The sequence below is a fragment of the Anser brachyrhynchus genome (genome assembly GCF_964034855.1).
Source record: "Anser brachyrhynchus genome assembly, chromosome: 4".
Classification (NCBI taxonomy): domain Eukaryota; kingdom Metazoa; phylum Chordata; class Aves; order Anseriformes; family Anatidae; genus Anser; species Anser brachyrhynchus.
In genome coordinates, this window is record NC_137698.1 from 75,875,581 (window position 1) to 75,882,100 (window position 6,520).

Genomic DNA, 6,520 nt, shown 5'->3' on the forward strand with positions numbered 1-6,520 from the left:
TCTGGTGGAACAAGCATGATAGGCATGCACTGCAGGGCTTCATCTGGTGGTGCAGCAAGGAAATTAACATCTCAGTGCATTCCCAATAGCGGTGTACATGTTTCAGCTGCAGCTTCTGGTGTAATTCCCTTTGGCAGTCCCTCTGGCTCCTGCACATCAAGCTCAGCTAAAGCCTTAAGGCACCATGGAGCAAATGGAGAAAACTCTGGGATCTGTGTGAAATCTTTATTCCTCAGAGACACCTGTAGAGGACGAGAGTTCAAGGCCTAACCTCATATATTAATGCCTGTATGTGCACAAAGCATGGCTAAAAGCACTTTAAGCTTGTGAGATGCATAAAATGTCATGTAGAAGCAGCTTTAAGCACCATATTCTGAGCAGCAAGACTGCTCTCTCAGAGACCTTGGGCTATGGACCAGCAGGGCTATTCAGAGCTAATCAGCCCTCATGCAAAATTTTGTTTTTTTCTGGAATATGCCTTCAGGACAATAAGAACCTCACAGAACAAACAAGGTCAACCCTGGTCACCCCCTGGTTTATATCTCCAGCTTGATGCCTGGTCTGGGACACCTAACTGCTATGCTTATCTTGTTCTTAGTCACGAATGGCTCACAGCCAGGGCTAGCTGGTTTTTAAAGGTTTCTGTTAAGAAAGGGATCTCAAGGGTTAAATATTCTATTTATGGACCCTGCCAAGATTTTGCAGTGTTTCAAATATATGGGTGTATTTTTAGACAGAGAATTCTGAAAATAACCCTTCAGCCATCCTAAAAATAAACTGCCACACTTCAATAGATCCCATTGATGTAACATGAATAAAAAATACATTTTAATTTCCTACAACCAAACAGAAGAAAAGCAAAATGTTTGCCTTTCTAAACAGAGAGAGAAAGAAGCACTTTCTTGAAGTGATAAGTCTCACATTTCAGCCTTGCCATCTCTTAAAGGTTCTGCTTGGTGAATCATCAAGTTTACTGTCGAAAGAGGAACTACCATGAAAACCCCTGTGCTAGAGGTTTCACATGGAAGACATCTCTTTTTTTGGATGAAGATAACACCTTGAAATCGGACATAAAATGGGGTATGTTTGATTTCATAAAGTGTTTGCTACAGGTTTTTTTTTGTGATCGAATTCTGGTTTTGCCTAGTATATCAGAGCCAAAATCCTGTTTCCATGGAAGTCAGAATTTCTGAAGGATTTCTAAACCTTCAGAATTTCATCCCTCATCTTTTCCTTTCCATTTCTCCTACAACCTTTATTTAAAGGGTGATGTGTAATAACAAACAAAGCCCTCAATCCCCTCAGGAAAAAAAAAAAAGGCAATGATTAAAAGAGCTTATTTCATATGCTCAGCCAGGTTAAATCCATGTAATTCCTTCAATTCTGGTAGTGTTATGATTCTCCCTGACTTGAGGCTTTCAGTCTTCCTCTGACATATTCAGAGCTTGGTACTAATTGCAACCACAGTCCAAGCTCAGGCAGTGGGCAGTTGGGTTGAAAAAGACCATTTGTGTTGGCAAGAGAGCTCAAATAACTTCAGTTATAGGCACCTTCCCCACTCCAGATCACACTGCAAACCTCCATAGCTGCTTTTGGATACGGAGCCTTGCAGGACACTGAGACTATCCCTAAGCATTTCTACCAAACATCTAAATTCATTGTATTGGTTGCAAAATCCTGGATCTTTTCCTGTGTTAATTCATCTGCAAAACTCTTATATCTTCTTCGGAGACACTATTCCATCTGATTTTTGGAAACCTAAAGGATTTAACAAGTAATCCATCATCTTGCTGAACAGATTAATAATCACATTGGTTTTTTTTCAACCTATTCCCACAACCCAGATTCCAGAATAACTTAAAATCAGACTTCATTTTTCTTGATAGAAAATTTCTTGTTGAATAACCAGAATCAGCCTGTTCCCCATGCAAACAACTTTCTGATCTCCTACAATGTTATGACAATCAGGGATTGCTCTTTGCTCAATTTGCTCTTTTTAAAAATATCCATCATTTCAGACAAATGGAGCCCATCCTTACTGTGGTAGGGTATTAGACCCAAATCTCCTAATTACTTTATATATTCAAAGTAGTTTTGCCATGAAGTTAAACACTTTCTGAATATATAACTTCTAGATAATATTTGTTAGCTCACTTGGGTTTCTGAAGAGTTCCAACAAGAGCAGGTATAGAACTATTTTTACTATCTGGCTGAGACTACTTTAAATAGAAACAAACTGACTTTTAAATCTTCATCCTAGGGATGTCTTCTGGGACTATCACTTGTTTGTGCATGCACTATCCTACGCACTGGCTGATGAGTGAGTCATTCAGCCTGCCACCTTATCTGCACAATACCGTGCAATCTGGAGAATGTGGACACATCTGAAAGTGATTTTTCTACTCCTAGTTGCCCAGGCTAAAAGCTACATCAAAGGAAAGAAGAAGAAAAAAGAAAAAAAGAGAGAGAGATCTTTTTGATTTCTGTTTGTTATGAAAGTCCAACAAACTTTTTTTATTATCATTTTCATGTCATCAGACAGCACGAGCTTGGTTTCATATTCTTATCTATGCAAGCAAAATCAATGCCAGGTCCCACATGCACTTAAGGTCAGGCACAAATGAGCAAAAGTCTCCTTAAGAGTAATATCAGACATGCCCCATGCTAACATCATCCTGTTAGATCTCTGCTACTTTGCTCATGATCACTTCTGAAGGGACCAGTGCAATTTCTGGCATGTGCAATCCCCTCTTTTAGAAAAGGATAGGATCTACTCTCGTTGGTGCATATTCAGTGGCTCAAGCAGAATCACTTTGTCATTTACCCTAGCCTTACTACCATTTCCCATTCTCAGGCCTGTAATTTCATGATGATTTCAAAACAAGCCTGACCTGAATTATCACCCCAACTTGCCCTCTGTGACTTATTTAACTTCTTTGTTTAACTAGTATCACTTGTTTTGGGAGTTTGGGACTTTGCAAACAAAGTCTTCGCACAAATCCAGGTTAAAAACAGGGGAGGATTTTTGTTGTTGTTGTTTTCCTCAATGAAAACGACTTGTTCTGAGATCTTCTGATAAGATGGCTTGGAGAAGATATTAAACATACAATAATTCAATAATTTGCCTGAGAACATTGTGGAAAGAGCATCCAGAAACATCTCTGCAGAGCACTTCGGGCTAGGAATGGAATAGTTTCTTTCAGCTTTCTCATCCTGCTCCTTACTTCAATGAAATAACAACCCCTGAGAGACAGCTGGTCTTGGGTTGGACTGTTGTAAACTACTGACATTAACAGCACCAGGTATAGTTTTCAACTAGAGTATCCTATGTTAATAATGACTTCCAAGAAGCTCTTGGAAGAAACAGGTTAAAGTAGTGTGGATGTGGTCATGAAGGCACGTCACTTGTACTGCACAGGACCATGGAGTAGGCTCCAACATTAGCCCATGTTCAGATGTTACCATGCTCTCTGGCATGGGTTTGGTCTGTACCAAACAGTGCTCTCTCAGACAACATGAAGGCACGGTCCAGGGAACAGTGCAGGTCAGAAGGAATTCCCATTTGTCATTATGGATGAGCCTTCTGTTGAGGGATAGGAGCATTACTGTAGAGACACCAGATGGATCTGTACCAGCCACTTGCAGAATGAGAGGAAATATGATGACTTGCTAGTAGAGGGGTAGACGAGGCTCCTGTTGGCGTTGTGAGCTGATTGCAATATCAGCGTGCTCTTGTTTGTTTGATAGACAGTAGCAAAACCTAGAGGATCCAATGATCTGGTATTGCACAAGGATAAAACACAGATACATACAGATAAAAATAAGAAAGCATCCAAACAACAAGCATCCCTTAGGTAGGCAAAGATTTCTTTCATGTCAAAACAGTATGAGCAGAAGGTACTGCTTCTTCCTGGCATGATTCAAACTTGTAGGAACTTACAGGGCTGTCACAAGGAGGACCTGGACCACATCTAAGCCATAAAACTTAAGACCAGAAAAACACTTGTATCATTACCTAAGTCAGCACTACCTGAGCCGTACCAGATAAAGTAGCCAGAAGACACAGTGCCTGATCTTTCCCTTTGAGGGAATGCATATCTTGTATAAAAAAATAAAAACAAAAAGAAATAATAATAATAATAAAAAAAACTTTCTCTTATTAAGGAAATCAGCTGATGAAGGATCATGAGGTCTCGAGGAAGTTGTTCCAGTGGTTAATTGCTCTCACTATTAAAATATTTTTTATTTCTAGTCTGAATTTCTCCAACAGTTCACTCTAGCCTGACCTCTACTTATCACAGTATCCTTTTCTTGAAGGTTAAATAGATGCACTGTCTCAGAAGGTATTTCTGGAGAAAGATTTGCAGAAATGAGACCAAGTCAACTCTTAACTCTCATAGTGAAGCAGACGACAGAAAGCTTTTAAAGCTCTAGCTTAAAGTTGTAGTTTAAAGGTTACTTGTTGCTGCTTTTTTTTATAAAAAAAGAAAAAAAAAAAGAAAAAAAAATCAGATTTTTTTTCAGTATTCTCATTGAGATATAAATATCAGGCTTGAGTAAATATAGCTGTAATTAAGGCTGCATTCAAGATAATGCAACTTATTTTTTTGTGAGTATGCCAAAGCATAGCATTGGCCATACATTCAACAGCTTCATGCTGTTCAACTTTTTTCCACCACGACCTTGTTGTCACCCTCAGTAAATGTTGTTGGCCTCTTAAGTGCTGCACTTTTAAATCCCCAGAGAAAAACGGTTTATAAATGAGGCAGGTGCAGGAAAGTAGTGGTGTTTATACCCCTTGCTGATTGGAAATTTTTTCCCACAGGGGTGGAATAAAGTCACAAATGCAGAAATCCCAGGGGAATGGATGGAATATAAGACAGAAGAAGGTGTAAGGTTGATCCTACTACCTCTGAACTCTTGTTCAGAGTTTCACTAGTGGGCAAGTTTGTTTGAAAATCATATGTTGATGATGTTAGTGTTCTGTTCTTTCCTGGTTTAGTTACAGGAAAGTCCCTGCCCTGGAACTGCCCAGAAAGGGCAGGCCTGAAACTGGCCTGGCCAACCCAAACCTGTCTGTGTGGTAGTGTCACATCTGTCAGCCTGTTGATAGCTCACCTCTCAGTTCAGCTGTCCAAAATTTGAAATGCTTTAATTTAAATCAGCAGAGATATTATAATGATATTTCTTCACTGTTCTCTTGGTGTCACGGTATCATTCTGAGATGATGCCTGACATGGAGATTTGAGCACAGAAGCAGTCACCCAGCAGACTATTCCCCTTTACCTTTGCTATTGCAATAGTTTTGTGCCCCACCCCTCTATTTTATTTTGGATCTAATCTCCCAGACTTTTTAAATCCAAGTAATGGAAACCTAACAGATGAATGCATAATAAACCATTTCCGTTTTCTTTTCTTGATAGCATAGTTCAGTCTAGAAATGCCTCTGGATTGGTCTACTGAAGTCAGGAGCCTGGTACAGTTAAAACCTTTTATCTCATTTCTCCATTATAGTGTCTGTCTAGACAGACTCTATTTATACTTGGCTGTAGCACCAAATTTAGACAAATAAGTTCATTTTGATAGAAATCGAGTCATAAATGGTTCAGACATTGCTTTTTCTGATCTTTAGACATGAACCATCTTACTATGTACCTACCAACTCTGCTGCAAATGAGGAGTTTCCAAGTAAAGATAGATGATGCAGTAATAGGAGAGGATTTAAGGTCACACAGCACCCTCACTGCATGCAAAATCACAAAGAAAATCGTTCTCAGCATAATTGGAGGCTCTCAGAACTCCCCTCTTTTCTCATCCCCAGACTCCTACCACTGTTATTAGGTTTCATTCTCTGATCGATGCTATGTGCTTCAAAGGAAGATAAAAACCTGTAATGAGTCACACCTACTTGTTATGTCCTGTATCATGGGATGAATTTATTTTCGCATCTATATGATGGATTAGCAAAATCCCAGGTTGCGTGTATCTTAGTAAACTGCTAATATTTGTCATCCTGATAAAAGACCAATGCTTTCTTAGGGGAAAGCTGCTAAAGTTATTTCATTTACTGTTATCTTGCGATAGCAGCACCTTTAACTCCTCTGAGCCAACCTCTCCAAACTACTGATCAGCCTAAAGGACTTGGGAAGAGCAAATGCTCATCTATTTCACTGTGGAACAGGATACTTGTGGTAAATTTTATGATGTATCTGTGCTGGTGTTATTCACATTGCACTGTTGAGCTCGATCAGTCCACTTGGGCCAGAAGCTATTTCCATTTGATTGCACAGAATTGCTGTTTGCACAGGGTCTTTTCCCACTCCAAGTACTCTGTGATACCATCAACTGCAGCAGACGTAATTTGAAAATGACTCCAAAGCACATACTGTCCACATTGCTGTAAAACGCTTCCCAAATTATGTGGACATGCAGAGGAGGCTGGTTAGTTAAAACTGTGCCGGGCCTTGGGAGAAAGCTGCTGAAAGCAAGGCTGGTATCTCACAGCTATGAACGGACTGAA

General features: G+C 39.7%; 1 long non-coding RNA gene across 1 annotated transcript; it reads left to right on the top strand.

Moving 5' to 3' along the window:
• The first annotated feature begins 906 nt into the window (after positions 1–906).
• LOC308194314 lies at positions 907–3,625 on the top strand. Its single transcript, XR_013950432.1, has 3 exons — positions 907–1,080; positions 2,261–2,320; positions 2,410–3,625. It is a non-coding gene; the product is annotated as an uncharacterized lncRNA (long non-coding RNA).
• The last annotated feature ends 2,895 nt before the right edge of the window (positions 3,626–6,520 follow it).